Source organism: Podarcis bocagei, assembly GCF_964188305.1.
Source record: "Podarcis bocagei genome assembly, chromosome: 2".
Taxonomy (NCBI): Eukaryota; Metazoa; Chordata; class Lepidosauria; order Squamata; family Lacertidae; genus Podarcis; species Podarcis bocagei.
The window spans coordinates 7871738-7888518 of NC_138126.1; the positions used below are offsets into that span (position 1 = coordinate 7871738).

General features: G+C 41.6%; 1 long non-coding RNA gene across 2 annotated transcripts in view; it reads right to left on the minus strand.

Moving 5' to 3' along the window:
• Window positions 1-16781, minus strand: part of LOC308581370 — a 97126-nt gene that overhangs the window by 25567 nt on the left and 54778 nt on the right. The window lies entirely within an intron of this gene.

Here is a 16781-nt window from a genome sequence, read left to right on the forward strand (position 1 = left end):
GACACAAGGGTTTAAATTTCCGCTTAAAGGCCAAACTTCTAGTACTATTACTGGGAGGGAGGAAAACTTTTCCTATCCATATTATCCACACCATGAAGGACTTTATACACCTCTATCAAGTCCTGCCTTGCTGGTCTTGGTCCATCATAGCTATTCTATAGTTTCCTGGACTTGAGAGTCACATCATTGAGTTCTCACAAACACGTTTTGATTTGGCTATTCTAGGGTTTCTTTCTTTCTTTCTTTCAAATAATTTTTAGTAGATTTTCCACTTAAATCATATTCACATTTTTTTACATACTTCTATAACTTAATATATTACTCTGTAAGAGCATCAACATCCTTCCCTCCCTCTTTCTGACTTCCACATATCGTTCCATATTTTTCACATTTCTATAATCACTTATTTACCCTTTGTCAAATTATAATATTTCACCTTCTTGTCGGTAAACCTGTTCCTTATATTTACATTACAAAACATTTCAATTCAGGCCTACAAACGTTTTCAAAAGATTACAATTTTCTTTCATATAAAATATAAATTTGTTCCAGTCGTTTTGAAACAGTGCGTCACACTGATTCCGGACCTTCCCCGTCAACTTGGCCATCTCTACATACTCCACCATCTTGACCTGCCAATCTTCCAGTGTTGGGAGTTCCTGCTGCTTCCGTTTCTGAGCCAGAAGTGTTCTCGCAGCCCTTGTGGCCTACATAAACATGTTTACCTCTCTTTTATGTATTTCTTCACCAATTAAACCTAATAAAAATGCCTCTGGTTTTTTATTGAACTTATATTTCAAAACCTTCTTTAACTCATTATATATTATATCCCAGAAGGCTTCCACTTTGGAGCAAGTCCACCACATGTGGAGGAAATTAGAATCATAGAATCATAGAATCATAGAATCATAGAATCATAGAGTTGGAAGAGACCACAAGGGCCATCGAGTCCAACCCCCTGCCAAGCAGGAAACACCATCAGAGCACTCCTGACATATGGTTGTCAAGCCTCTGCTTAAAGACCTCCAAAGTAGGAGACTCCACCACACTCCTTGGCAGCAAATTCCACTGTCGAACAGCTCTTACTGTCAGGAAGTTCTTCCTAATGTTTAGGTGGAATCTTCTTTCTTGAAATTCTTCTCCTTACACTTCCAACATTTTTTGTCTTGATTTCTATACATTTTAGCAAGTTTGGCAGGTGTGATATACCATCAGTACATCATCTTAAATACATTTTCTTTGAGTGACACACATGCTGTAAATTTGATTTAGTCCACCGTTTTCCCCACCTTTCAGAATCAATCAGATCCTGGGCCCACCTAATCATAACGCTAGATATGCTATAGTTTCTTGGACTTTACTGAAGTTAATGTTTCCTCAAGCTTAGCAGGGCCCAGATTGAGAGTCCCATCTTTGAGTTCTCACAAACATGTTTTGCTCTGGCTCTGCAGCTGCTCATTGAGTCACACACCGATTCCAGGGAGTTGCAGAGGAGGTGGACCTTCTTAACCCTATAATTATCAAAATCATGGTGATTTGCTTATCTAGTCCAGGGATTTCCCCAACGATGGCCTTGGAGTCCACAAATAACAAAACATCAGAATCACAGGCAGCATCAGATAAGTTATTGTCACAAGCCTGAAAGAAGAACAGGGTCATAAATATCAGAAGCCGGACCTGGGAGATTTGGGGCTGGCAGGGCTTGTTTCTATGGGAGGTTTCCTTTTTCCACCTTTGCTTCTGAAGCTACTGTAGGAGTCCAGCTGTGCTTCTAATGTGACTGCTGTCACAAGAGTGTACGATTCTTGCAGGCATAGCCAGGATGATATTTCTGCTGCTGCTGTTTCTGCTGCTAATGCCCCATGGAGCCAGTAGGATGCTGAAAGCAAAATGCCCATTGAACCGAAATATAGGAACTGATCCGTTGAATTATTACAGGCCAGGAGACCACCTCATTAGTCAGGTCATATTTCCAAATGGTTTTATAACTTACCCAATCAACTTTTCACGGCATCCCAAAAACACTGCTAAGACGTAAGTGACTTTATGTTACCCAGTCTGCATTCACATTTATTGCTGTTTTCCAGAGGCAGCATCTAGTTTCTGGCCATGCCTGATATAATAATAATAATAATAATAATAATAATAATAATAATAATAATAATAATAATAATTTATTATTTATACCCCGCCCATCTGGCTGGGCCTCCCCGGCCACTCTGGGCGGCTTCCATAAAAACCAAAAATACAATAAAATATCACCCGTTAAAAACTTCCCTGAACAGGGCTGCCTTAAGATGTCTCCTGAATGTCAGGTAGTTGATTAAACCTTCTCCCTCCATTGCCCCTCTATTGCCTTCGGAAGAAGATTTGGGGATTGAGAGTCAGCATTCAAGTACCTAGTGACCCCTTGGCATCCTGCAAACAAAGACGTTATTTTTGAACCCTTTCCCTATTTTGGGCTTCAGTTTTCCAGAGATAGGATCTAGTTTCTGGCCATGCCCCTTAGTATCCTGCAAACAAAGACGTTATTTTTGAACCCTTTCCCTATTTTGGGCTTCAGTTTCATTAATGCAGCTAAAGCACAGTTGATCATCTCATGTATCATTTTGTATTTTTGTGGGGAAAGGGTGTTTCTTCCTAGTCAAGTATTATCAGCTTTGACAGCTCCCTCTATTCCTTTATTCCCAACAGAACTGTCTAAATTAAATGTCCCTGGTGGTCTTGGGTGTATTTGGATTACAACATATCTTAAATAAGTTCTAAACCCACGGTGCAATCTTGCATTTGCAGATCAAAGAATGTGTAAAAATCGGAATGTAAGGATACCACCACCTTCCCTTCAAACTCTCTGAAACGCTCAAATCAGTATAGGAACCCTACCAAGTAGTTCCACCACCCTCAGAAGTTAAGGTGGGCATAGCCCAAGAGAGGACATTTCTCTCTTTCATATCTTCTCATCCTCTAAGTAGTTCCTGACAAAGATTCTGCTCCTTCCTAGCTGCAGAGTTTGCCCCAATAGATATAAAACCAGCAAGCTCTTCTTCTGTTCGTACAGAGCAAGGAATGTTGCAAGTTGTTTTCATTTAATGGGGGATGGGAGGCTAAAATGATTTTTCGTGTATTCATTTATTTGCAGTTGGTCAGCATGGGACGCCACAGCATTCCTCTCCATCTTGTTTGCAACCCAGGAGATCACCCGGCATCTTAAGCATTTAGCCAATGTCACCCTGGGCTATAGCATCTATGAGGCCGCTTTTGATGTCAGGACAACTGCCGATGCCATGCTAGACATTATTCCAAACTACAGCTGTGGAAGACAGAATAACGTGTTGGCTGTTTTTGAAGCAACTTCTTCTAAAATCTCCCACCAAATTTCAAGCATGTTGGGCATCTACAAAATGCCCCAGGTAGGAATTGGAAGGGAAGAGATCAATTGTGTTTCATTCCTCTTTGCTGTCTCTCCAGCAGTGGTGAGGAACCCCTTCATGCACCCAGAAGTTTCTTAACTGCAAAGCCAACCATCTGGCCATTAGCCATGCTTGTATGGACAGATGGAAGTTTTACTTCAGCAATATCTTAAGAGCCAAATTTTCCAGGGAGCGCAAAAGAGTAGCACCCAAAAAGAGAGACCAAAGGGGGAAACCACATTGCAAGAAAGTGGAAAGCGAGTTAGAAAACCCTCAGCCACTTCCTAACTCCCTCCCCGGTTTGTCAATAAGAAGATGTGGTTGAAAGTAGCCCCTGGCTCCTAATGAGTTTCTTGTTTCTCAGATGTCTGACAACTAACTGAACACAGAAGTTTAAGTACTTGCACTCCACCAAACTGTGCATCTACTCTCATTCTGTGTAGTGCCCCATTGTGACTCTAGGAAGAGGTTTGGGTGCCATGACCCTACAAGGCCCAGATGCCCTGCTCTGCCCCAGTGTCCATTGGAGCCACTTCCTTCTCTGTAAACTCCAGGTCCTCTTCTGAACATGATTCCTCCATCAAAGGCATGGCATACATGCAGAAGCATCTGGTTAGCTACTGTGAGTAGATGGCCCTTGGCCTGATCATGCAATGAGGCCTTTCTTGTGTATTCCTGAAAAAATGACACCAATCCTTTTCTTACTAGATCAGTTTTGGCTCTGCTGCTCAGGATCTGGATGACAAAACCCAGTTCCCTTCTGTCTACCGGATAGTCCCCAAAGAAGAAACCCAGCACTTGGGGATTATCAAGTTGTTGCTACATTTTGGGTGGACGTGGATCGGTCTCTTTGTTCCAGACAATGAAAATGGAGAAAGGTTCCTGAGTGTCTTCACCCTTCTGCTCATCCGCCGTGGGATTTGTGTTGCTTTCTTGGAAAAATTTCATATTTCAACCCTGGATCAAATGTCATCCTTACATTGTAAACCATCTGATTTGAGACGAGTCAAGGTGTTTGTTTATTATGGGGACTCTAAGCACAGAATTCGTCCAATCATGATGTTACAAAGAATTCATGAAGTGAGGAAATCACAGGGGATAGTCTGGATCACAACAGATCTTCTAGACATTGATGTGATGTTGTTTGGTGGCACAGATAACTTCCAGCCTGCCCAAGGTTCTTTGTCCTTTGTAATGAATACCGAAAAAAGGACAGAACAGGGTTACTATACTCAACTTTCATTTGAAGCTAGAGCTGCAGCTGCAGAGTTTTTCAAAAGAGTATTCAGTTGTACATGTTCAAACAATGTGCTGTCCGTGGAGGGTTGGACAAGATGCACAGAAATGGAACAACAGGAAAGTTTATCCAAGGAGGAGATGGAGGCAATCTGGTCTGAAGATCGCTACAGCACTTACTACGGCGTCCAGTTTGTGGCCCAAGCCTTAAATGTCGCATATTCATCCAGATTCAAATGGATGTTAATGGCGGGTGGAGGAAACAGATTGGAACTTCAAAACTTGCAGCCATGGCAGGTCTGTCCTCTCCCCTGTTTTGTAAATACCTTCTGGAATCCGTTTCAGATTTTATATTCTTTGTAGTTTACTTCATTGTTATTGTTAAATATGTTTAGATTTCCTATGCCCTGTCTTTAGTAGGACATGTTAATAAGTTTTTTTTTAATTATTCATCTATTTTTGTGGTCCTAAGATACTTTGAAAATTGATTAAAATTATTTTTAAAAAAGATAATTTGGGAAAGTTAGGGGGAATCTTTCAAAGCACAAAATAAGCTTTGAAAAATTGTTAAGGAGCATTCTCTTACATAACACTTAATTAATTAATTAATTGATTGATTGATTGATTGATTGATTGCTATATTTAGTTCATAACATTTATATACAGTATTGCTTGACTCCTGAAAAAAACCTCAAACCATTTTACAAAAAAGTTAAAATGAAAAGAAATTCACTAAAGAAAACCCTTATTTAAAACACAGAAAGTTGAAATCACAATAGGATAGCTTAAAGCCAATTAAAAGGCATGTTAGCTTTCTACAGTTGCCAAGTGCTTGCTAGGATGTGCTCTATATGTGTTTATTTGAGTCATATGTCCTGTGAATTTATAATCTGATAAAGGACCAGTTGTAATGACCAAAAGATTGTTATCTTTAGCTGACACGAGGCCTCAATGTCCTTGATTTAGGACCATTCTCTCAAAACTGGTAAGATGTCTGGAATCTTACTCAATTATCTAAGAAAAACAAGACTATGCCCCACAAAATATCCAAAGTCATGAAAAGCTTTGCTCAATCATATACCCAGAAATATCCTGCAATTATTTTGTTTAAACATAATTTATTCTCATCTCTTATGGAGTTTGCACACAAGCCTGCTGTTTTCTCACACAATCCACATATCATGTTTTCTAAAGCTGGTGTTTTCTCTGCCATTCTAGCTTCACACTTTCTTGAAAGAAATTTGGTTTTCCAATTCATCCATAGGAGGGATGTATTCTGATCAGAATGGGGAGCTGACTGCCAACTTTGATATCGTGAACTGGGTCGTATTTCCCAATAGATCTCACAGCAGAATGAAAGTTGGGAGCATCGAGGAACAGACATCCTCCGGCATAAAATTCTCCATTAAAGCGGAAGCCATTATGTGGCCTGGGAACTTCAGCAAGGTCATTTCATTTATCTGTTTATTTATCGTACTTATATCCCACCTTTTCTCTATGGAGCTTCATGGCTACCTGGGAATTGAACCTTAGTCTCCTGGGTTCTCATCCAACTCTCTAACAACTATGGCACAACTGGCCCTCGTTCCCTTGCTGTGACATCTGTTAAGTTCTGATAATTTGCTGATAGGAGCCATTTTCAGTTTAACCCTAAGTGGGCCCTGTGCAGAGAGAGACCCACTCCTGGTTGTGTACACCGCTGCTGTTTTCCCTCTCTGTTTTCCCTTCTCTTTTTTGCATTGCAAATCAGATGGAGAGGGGCAAAGAGAGGCTGCTCTTAAGCTTGCATTTTCATCTATCCTTCTGAGTGGATGAAACAAGGACATCAATGGGCCAAAAGTTGGCAGTGTGGCCCTAGCTGCCATGTGGGCTTTTTCAGCTGCCCAGTAACAGCGACTGCCTATAAAAGCACAACAATACGCTTCATAGTGTATGGCTGCCATTCTTCCGGGTTGTCTTGGACACATCTAGGAAAGGGCTGCAGAAATCGCACCCAGACAGCTTTTTGCTGAAACAGCAACTGTTGGTATCTTGAGCTCACAGGCAGAGGTACCTGGCCTCCCCCGAGGCAATTGAGCGAGATACTGTGCTTACCGTCCGTCTGCGACCTCCGGCAGGCTAGGTAAACAAACCCGGTGATTCTTCTCATTAGTCATGAGATAGAACACACCCTCTGCTTCTCTGCTTCTCTCTCCCTCCCTGCATTCTCCCAGGGAGGAGAAATGAGACAGACAGGAGTCCTTTCTACATGTTTTATTCCTGTCACTCAACAGTACATAGAAATGTGACTGCTCCCTTCAGACTCCATCAGAAGAGTCTTAACTCCTCCCCTGTACTTTCAGCACAGGTCAGATGACACTCTGAGCTAACATCCGGTGCTCAGTACAGAGAATAGGCTCCACCCTTTCTCCAACAGTACAGTGAGAAACCACAACATCCTGTTTTGCATTCCAGCCATCTGGAGCTGGCTTTTGCCTTGGTGCTTTTTCCTGACATCAACATGTCCTGGAAAACCTGTACATATGGCAAGCAGAGTGATTTAAAAAATAATATGAGTAACAATTCAAAGAAAAGCCCAAAAACATTTAGAAAGGGAAAAAATAAAGCTCAACAACTTTGTCCAAAACATGGCAACCTTTTCACAGTGACAAAAAAGAACAATAAATCTCAAATTCAGTTTAAAAGGCCATAGTTTGTTTAATCCTTTGTGTTCAACAATATTTGTGTTCAACAATTAAAAATGAAATTTTATGTCAGAAAGAAAATGAGCTCACCACAGTTCTACCAAATTTGAAAGGGTCTCACTCCCATTTTAAAGCTTTCTAACCTGGTCTCAGTATTATAAAAATGATTTTTATTTGAGCATATTTTTAGCCAGGGCCTTCAGATGATGTCTGTAATTTATGCTGATCTCCTTGGGTGGTCCTTTTCCTTCTTTTTAGGTCGTGCCTCGTTCAAGATGCACTGAAAGCTGTCACCCTGGATATTCCAGAGTGGCTAAAGAAGGGGAGGCTGTTTGCTGCTATGATTGTGCTCCTTGTGCGGAAGGGACAATCTCCATTGAGGAAGGTGGGTAACTCCAGAGGAAAGGGAGAGGCAAGATTTCTTGGTATTCCAAGGGTAACACAGGGTTCATGCTCATTTGGAGAATTATAGACTATGGGGAGACTGCTGTATCTTTAAGAAATATGATTGATTTGCATATTTACACCTTCAGTCTGCATGAAGGAAGTCCAGATCTTAGTACATGATCAAGAGCGACTTGTTTACCATAGCACTGCAGCATTTCAGTGGAAGAAATCTCTCCCAACCAATCTTCAGCCAGCCTAGCCAACAAGGCAGCCTTGTTTTCTACCTTATTCTTCCCAGCACACCTTGCTAAAGACTGTATTTTCCTGACATCTCAAACGCACAGTCCATCACCATGGCAACCTCTGTCAGAAAATAGACAGGTATGGATGTAAGAATTTTGTTAGTCATTCTGAAGTCATTCTTCTTCTCTTCAGATGCAAAGATTTGCACCAGATGCCCAGAAGATCAGCATGCAAATCAAGCACGAGACAAATGTGTCCCCAAGACTATAACATTTCTCACTTATGAAGAACCCTTGGGGATTGTCCTGGTTTCCTTTGCTCTCTTCTTGTCCTTGACCACTGGCATTGTGAAAGGAATCTTCATTAAATACAAGGAAACTCCCATAGTCAAAGCTAACAATCGAGACTTATCCTATATCCTCCTCAGCTCTCTCCTGCTTTCCTTTTTGTCCTCCTTCCTCTTCATCGGCCAGCCAAGAAGAGCAACCTGTCTTCTCCGACAAACAGCCTTCAGCATCATCTTCTCAGTTGCTGTCTCTTCTGTTTTGGCAAAAACCACCACGGTGGTGCTGGCCTTTCTGGCCACAAAGCCAGGGAACAAGGTGAGGAGATGGCTGGGGAAGAGTCTAGCCAACTCCATTGTCCTTTCCTGTTCCAGTATGCAGGTTGTCATCTGCACCATCTGGCTTGGATTCTCCCCACCCTTCCCAGACTCCGACATGCAGTCCCAAGCTAGAGAGATCATCCTTCTATGCAATGAGGGATCTGTTGCCATGTTCTACACTGTCCTTGGTTACATGGGCTTCCTGGCTGCCATCTGCTTCACTGTGGCTTTTCTAGCCAGAAAGCTTCCCGGGTCCTTCAATGAAGCCAGGCTGATCACCTTCAGCATGCTGGTCTTCTGCAGTGTTTGGATGTCTTTTGTGCCCACCTACCTGAGCACAAAAGGGAAGTTCATGGTTGCTGTGCAGGTCTTCTCTATGTTGGCCTCCAGTGCTGGGCTTCTGGGCTGCATCTTCCTTCCCAAGTGCTATATTATCATCCTCAGGCCAGATCTGAACACAAAGGCACATCTAACTACAAAAAGTGAAGGTGGTAGTTTCTAAGTCTTAGCTTCTTTGAAGATTCTTGGTTTCACATAAAATACTATGTTGTTAACGTGGACCAAACACTGCTATCAGGATGCTGTCAGCAGCTTCCAGCTGGTTGCCCAGGAAAGCAAAAAGAAAAGGAAAGGTTTCTTACCGTCCTTTTTTATTTCAATTTTTACAAAGAGGCTATAGAACTGAGCCTCTTGGATAATGGTGTTGTCCCGAGTGAATCTCCACCCTTGTCTCTCCCACATCCTCATTCGTCACTTCTCCAGGTGTTGCTACGTGTCTTTGAGCTCTTTGCTCTCCTACTTTTAAGGCTTGCCAGGTTCTAGGAGATGGAGGGTCTTGGTTGCTTTCTAATGACATCGTATCAACCAGCTGCCGCTCCACTTCTGCCGACTCCTCCTCCTCTCCCATTATTTCCCAACTATTCCCCTCATTTGCATCTGAGCTGTGACCTCCCACAAACCACTGTTCATCAGTTGCATATTCCTGCATTGCAGAAGGTTGGACTAGATGATTCTCAGGATCCCTTCCAACTCGACGATTTGACAATTCTATCGCAAGCAGTGACAGTCCTATCAGAAGATCCTTGAGAAATGGAACACCAGGTTCACCCAGCAGGATCATCCGCAGACACCGGAACACCTGATGATCCTTCAGTCTCTTTTCAGTTTCACGTTTGATAGTTGTAGTGAGTAGCTTTGTACTGTAAGTGGCGAAGAACCTCCTCCCAACCCGTTTTCACTGCAAACGAATAGCCACTTACTGAATTTAACATTTATGTTAATAGCCTTCCTTAGCCCAACTATGTATGATTGAAATTCTTCCAGGGAAGGAGCAAACTTCAAAGTCTAGAACAGATTTCTCTGTCCTGACTCTTCTAACATTCAGCTTCATTGGAAGCAGAATTGAATTGAATTTCTAGTTGGCTGCTTGTATATTGCTTAGCTAAAGCCAGATATTATTGCTGCTGTCTAAATCCAATGGACCAGTCAGCTGATTGGGCTATCTCATAAACCCGAACTTCTATTAGCTCATGTGAGTATCTCATGGCTTAGCTCGGTGTTAGAGACCTCCATTGGATGCCGATGAATCTATAGTTCTGAGGCAGTGTGGTGTAGTGATCAGGGAGTTGGACAGGGGCCTAGGACACAAGGGTTTAAATTTCCACTTAAAGTCCAAACTTCTAGTATTATTACTGGGAAGGAGGAAAACTTTTCCTATCCATATTATCCACACCATGAAGGACTTTATACACCTCTATCAAGTCCTGCCTTGCTGGTCTTGGTCCATCATAGCTATTCTATAGTTCCCTGGACTTGAGAGTCACATCATTGAGTTCTCACAAACACGTTTTGCTTTGGCTATTCTATGGTTTCTTTCTTTCTTTCTTTCTTTCTTTTAAATAATTTTTATTAGATTTTCCACTTAAATCATATTCACATTTTTTTACATACTTCTATAACTTAATATATTACTCTGTAAGAGCATCAACATCCTTCCCTCCCTCTTTTTGACTTCCACATATCTTTCCATATTTTTCACATTTCTATAATCACTTATTTACCCTTTGTCAAATTATATTATTTCACCTTCTTGTCGGTAAATCAGCCCCTTATATTTACATTACAAAACATTTCAATTCAGGACTACAAACGTTTTCAAATGTTTACAATTTTCTTTCATATAAAATATAAATTTGTTCCAGTCCTTTTGAAACAGTACATCACACTGATTCCGGATCTTCCCTGTCAACTTGGCCATCTCTACATACTCCACCATCTTGACCTGCCAATCTTCCAGTGTTGGGAGTTCCTGCTGCTTCCGTTTCTGAGCCAGACGTGTTCTTGCAACCCTTGTGGCCTACATAAACATGTTTACCTCTCTTTTATGTATTTCTTCACCAATTAAACCTAATAAAAATGCCTCTGTTTTTTTACTGAACTTATATTTCAAAACCTTTTTTAACTCATTATATATTATATCCCAGAAGGCTTTCACTTGGAGCAAGTCCACCACATATGGAGGAAATTCTTCTCATTACACTTCCAACAATTTTTGTCTTGATTAATATAGATTTTAGCAAGTTTGGCAGGTGTGATATACCATCGGTACATCATCTTAAATACATTTTCTTTACACACATGCTGTAAATTTGATTTAGTACACAGTTTTTCCCACCTTTCAAAATCAATAGTGTGCCCCAGATCCTGGACCCAACTAATCATAACGCTAGATATGCTATAGTTTCTTGGACTTTACTGAAGTTAATGTTTCCTCAAGCTGAGCAGGGCCCAAATTGAGAGTCCCATCTTTGAGTTCTCACAAACATGTTTTGCTCTGGCTCTGCAGATGCCCATTGAGTCACACACCGATTCCAGGGAGTTGCAGAGGAGGTGGACCTTCTTAACCCTATAATTATCAAAATCATGGTGATTTGTTTATCTAGTCCAGGGATTTCCCCAACGATGGCCTTGGAGTCCACAAATAACAAAACATCAGAATCACAGGCAGCATCAGGTAACTTATTGCCACAAGCCTGAAAGAAGAACAAGGTCATAAATATCAGAAGCCTCTTATTTCTATGGGAGGTTTCTTTTTTCTACCTTTGCTTCTGAAACTACTGTAGGAGTCCAGCTGTGCTTCTAATGTAACTGCTGTCACAAGAGTGTATGATTCTTGCAGGCATAGCCAGGATGATATTTCTGCTGCTGCTGTTTCTGCTTCTAATGCCCCATGGAGCCAGTAGGATGCTGAAAGCAAAATGCCCATTGAACCGAAATATAGGAACTGATCCGTTGAATTATTACAGGCCAGGAGACCACCTCATTAGTCAGGTCATATTTCCTAAAGTTTTTATAACTTACCCAATCAACTTTTCACGGCATCCCAGAAACACTGTTATTACGTAAGTGACTTTACGTTACGCAGTTTGCGTTCACATTTATTGCTGTTTTCCAGAGGCAGCATCTAGTTTCTGGCCATGCCCCTTGTTATCCTGCAAACAAAGAGGTTGTTTCAGAACCCTTTCCCTATTTTGGGCTTCAGTTTCATTAATGCAGCTAAAGCATAGTTGATCATCTCATGTCTCATGAAAAAGGGTGTTTCTTCCTAGTCAAGTATTAACAGCTTTGACAGCTTCCTCTATTCCTTTATTCCCAACAAACTGTCTAAATTAAATGTCCCTGGTGTGTTGGGTGTATGTGGATTACAACGTATCTTAAATAAATTCATAATCCACGGTGCAATCTTGCATTTGTGGGTCAAAGAATGTGTAAAAATTGGAATGTAAGGTGACCACCTCCTTCACTTCAGACTCGCTGGAACGCTCAAATCAGTATAGGAACCTTACTAGGTAGTTCCACCAGACTCAGAAGTTAAGGTGGGTAGACCAAGAGAGGGCATTTCTCTCTTTCATATCTTCTCATCCTGTAAATAGTTTTTCCCAACTTAAGGAACTCTAAATGAGTATTTCAATCTAATTCACCCCAGATCAAGCTCTCCTAAATGCTACTCCTTTCTTTGTTGGTGGATCTGGGCAAGATTCTGCTCCTTCCTAGCTGCAGAGTTTGGCCCGTTAGATATAACTTGTATAGAGCAAGGAGTTGTTTTCATTTAATGGAGAATGGAAGCTAAAACGATTTTTCGTTTATTCATTTATTTGCAGTTGGTCAGCAAAGGACACCTCACCAGTCCTCTCCATCTTGTTTGCAACCCAGGAGATCACCCGGCATCTTAAGCATTTAGCCAATGTCACCCTGGGCTATAGCATCTATGAGGCCGCTTTTGATGTCAGGACAACTGCTGATGCCATGCTAGACAGTATTCCAAACTACAGCTGTGGAAGACAGAATAAGGTGTTGGCTGTTTTTGAAGCAACTTCTTCTGAAATCCCCCACCTTATTTCAAGCATGTTGGGCATCTACAAAATGCCCCAGGTAAGAATTGGAAGGGAAGAGATCTGTTGTGTTTAATTCCTCTCTGCTGTCTCTCTAGCAGTGGTGAGGAACCCCTTCATGCCCCCAGAAGTTTCTAAACTGCAAAGCCAACCATCTGGCCATTAGCCATGCTTGTCCAGACTGATGGAAGTTGTACTTCAGCAATATCCTAAGGGCCAAATTTTCCAGGGAACACAAAAGAGTAGCACACAAAAAGAGAGACCAAAGGGGGGGCACTTTGCAATAAAGTGGAAAGCGAGTTAGAAAACCCTCAGCCACTTCCTATCTCCCTCCCAGAGAGCCAGTGTGGTGTAGTGGTTAAGAGTGGTAGTCTCCTAATCTGGGGAACCGGGTTCACGTCTCCGCGCCTCCACATGCAGCTGCTGGGTGACCTTGGGCTAGTCACACTTCTTTGAAGTCTCTCAGCCCCACTCACCTCACAGAGTGTTTGTTGTGGGGGAGGAAGGGAAAGGAGAATGTTAGCCGCTTTGAGACTCCTTAAAGGGAGTGAAAGCCGGGATATCAAATCCAAACTCTTCTTCTTCTTCTTCCCCGGTTTGTCAATAGGAAGATGTGGTTGAAAGTACCCCTGGCCCCTAAAGGGTTCTTGTTTCTCAGGAAGACCAGTGGATGTCTGACAGCTAACTGAACACAGAAGTTTAAGTACTTGCACACCTCCAGACTGTGCAGCTGCTTAGCTTCTGCCTCTCATTCTGTGTAGTGCCCCATTGTGACTCTAGGAAGACTTTGGGGTGTCATGACCCCACAAGACCCAGATGCCCTGTTCTGCCCCAGTGTCCATTGGAGCCACTTCCTTCTCTGTAAACTCCAGGTCCTCTTCTGAACACGATTCCACCATCAGAGACATGGCATGTATCCCATAAGCCTCTGGTTAGCTACTGTGAGAAGATGGGCCTTTGGCCTGATCATGCAATGAGGCCTTTCTTGTGTATTCCTGAAAACATGACACCAATCCTTTTCTTGCTAGATCAGTTTTGGCTCTGCTGCTCAGGATCTGGATGACAAAACCCAGTTCCCTTTTGTCTACCGGATGGTCCCCAAAGAAGAAACCCAGCACATGGGGATTATCAAGTTGTTGCTACATTTTGGGTGGACGTGGATCGGTCTCTTTGTTCCAGACAATGACAATGGAGAAAGGTTCCTAAGAGCCTTCACCCTTCTGATCATCCGCAGTGGGATTTGTGTTGCTTTCTTGGAAAAAATTCATATTTCGACCCTGGGACAAATGTCATCCTTACATTGTAAACCATCTGATTTGAGACAAGTCAAGGTGTTTGTTTATTATGGGGACTCTGAGCACAGAATTTATCCAATTGTGATGTTACAAAGAATTCAGGAAGTGAGGAAATCACAGGGGATAGTCTGGATCACAACAGATCTTCTGGACATTGATGAGATGTTGTTTGGTGGCACAGATTACTTCGAGCCTGCCCAAGGTTCTTTGTCCTTTGTAATGAATACCAAAAAACGGACAGAACATGGCTACTATACTCCACTTTCATTTAAAGCTAGAGCTGCAGCTGCACAGTTTTGGTCAAGAGCATTCAGTTGTACATGTTCAAACAGTGTGCTATCCGTGGAGGGTTGGACAAGATGCACAGAAAAGGAACCACTGGAAGCATTGTCCCAGAAAGAGATGGGGAAAATCTGGTCTCAAGACCGCTACAGCACTTACTATGGCGTCCAGTTTGTGGCCCAAGCCTTAAATGTTGCATATTCATCCAGATCCAAATGGATGTTAATGGCGAGTGGAGGAGGCAGATTGGAACTTCAAAGACTGCAGCCATGGCAGGTCTGTCCTCTCCCCTTTTTTGTAAATACCTTCTGGAATCCGTTTCAGATTGTATATTCTTTGTAGTTTACGTCATTGTTATTGTTAAATATGTTTAGGTTTCCTATGCCCTGTCTTTAGTAGGACATGTTAATAAGTTTTTTTTAATTGTTCATCTATTTTTGTGGTTCTAATATACTTTGAAAATTGATTAAAATAATTTTTTTTAATAGATGATTTGGGAAAGGTAGGGGGGAATCTTTCAAAGCACAAAATAAGCTATGAAAAATTGTTAAGGAGCATTCTCTTACATAGAGTTTAATTAATTAATTGGTTGATTAATTACTATATTTAGTTCATAACATTTAAATACAGTATTACTTGACTCCTGAAAAAAACCTCAAACCACTTTACAAAAAAGTTAAAATGAAAAGAAATTCACTAAAGAAAACCTTTTTTAAAACACAGAAAGTTGAAATCACAATAGGATCGGTTAAAGCCAATTAAAAGGCATGTTAGCTTTCTACAGTTGCCAAGTGCTTGCTAGGATGTGCTCTATATGTGTTTATTTGAGTCATATTTCCTGTGAATTTATAACCTGATAAAAGACCAGTTGTAATGACCAAAAGGTTGTTATCTTTAGCTGACACGAGGCCTCAGTGTCCTTGATTTAGGACCATTCTCTCAAAACTGGTAAGATGTCTGGAATCTTACTCAATTATCTAAGAAAAACAAGACTATGCCCCACAAAATATCCAAAGTCATTAAAAGCTTTGCTCAATCATATACTGTACCCAGAAATATCCTGCAATTATTTTGTTTAAACATAATTTACTCTCATCTCTTATGGAGTTTGCACACAAGCCTTCTGTTTTCTCACAAAATCCGGATATCATGTTTTCTAAAGCTTGTGTTTTCTCTGCCATTCTAGCTTCACACTTTCTTGAAAGAAATTTGGCTTTCCAATTCATCCATAGGAGGGATGTATTCTGATCAGAATGGGGAGCTGACTGCCAACTTTGATATCGTGAACTGGGTCATATTTCCCAATAGATCTCAGAGCAGAAAGAAAGTTGGGAGCATCGAGGGACAGGCATCCTCTGACATAAAATTCTCCATTAAACCAGAAGCCATTATGTGGCCTGGGAAATTCAGCAAGGTCATTGAATTCATTCATTTATGTGTTTATTTGTTGCACTTATATCCCACCTTTTCTCTATGGAGCTTCAATAAATCTCAAATGCAGTTTAAAAGGCCATAGTTTGTTTAATCCTTTGTGTTCAACAATATTTGCGTTCAACAATTAAAAATGAAACTTTATGTCAGAAAGAAAATGAGTTCTCCACAGTTCTACCAAATTTGGAAGAGTCTCACTCCCATTTTAAAGCTTTCTAATCTGGTCTCAGTATTCTAAAAATGATTTTTATTTGAGCATGTTTTTAGTCAGAGCCTTCAGATGATGTCTGTGCTTTATGTTGATCTCCTTGGATGCTCCTTTTCTTAGTTTTTAGGTTGTGCCTCATTCAAGATGCACTGAAAGCTGTCGCCCTGGATATGCAAGAGTGGCTAAAGAAGGGGAGGCCGTTTGCTGCTACGATTGTGCTCCTTGTGCAGAAGGGACCATCTCCGTTCAGGAAGGTGGGTGACTCCAGAGGAAAGGGAGAGGCAAGATTTCTTGGTATTCCAGGGGTCACACAGGGTTCGTGCTCCTTTGGAGAACTGAAGACCCAGGGGAGACTGCTGTGTCTTTAAGAAATATGATTTATTCACATATTTACACCTTCAGTCTGCATGGAGGAAGTCCAGATCTTAGCACATGATGAAGAGCGACTTGTTTACTATAGCAGTGCCGCACATCGGCTGGGTGAGGACTGCAGGGCCTGCTCCCTTCCAGGGCCTTTTCCAACTGGCCCAGGGGGCGTGGCCCAGGCCCTTATTTGGAACAAACTTTTGAGGAAGTGTGGGAAGTGTTCTGCCATTGCTTCCCTGTTCCC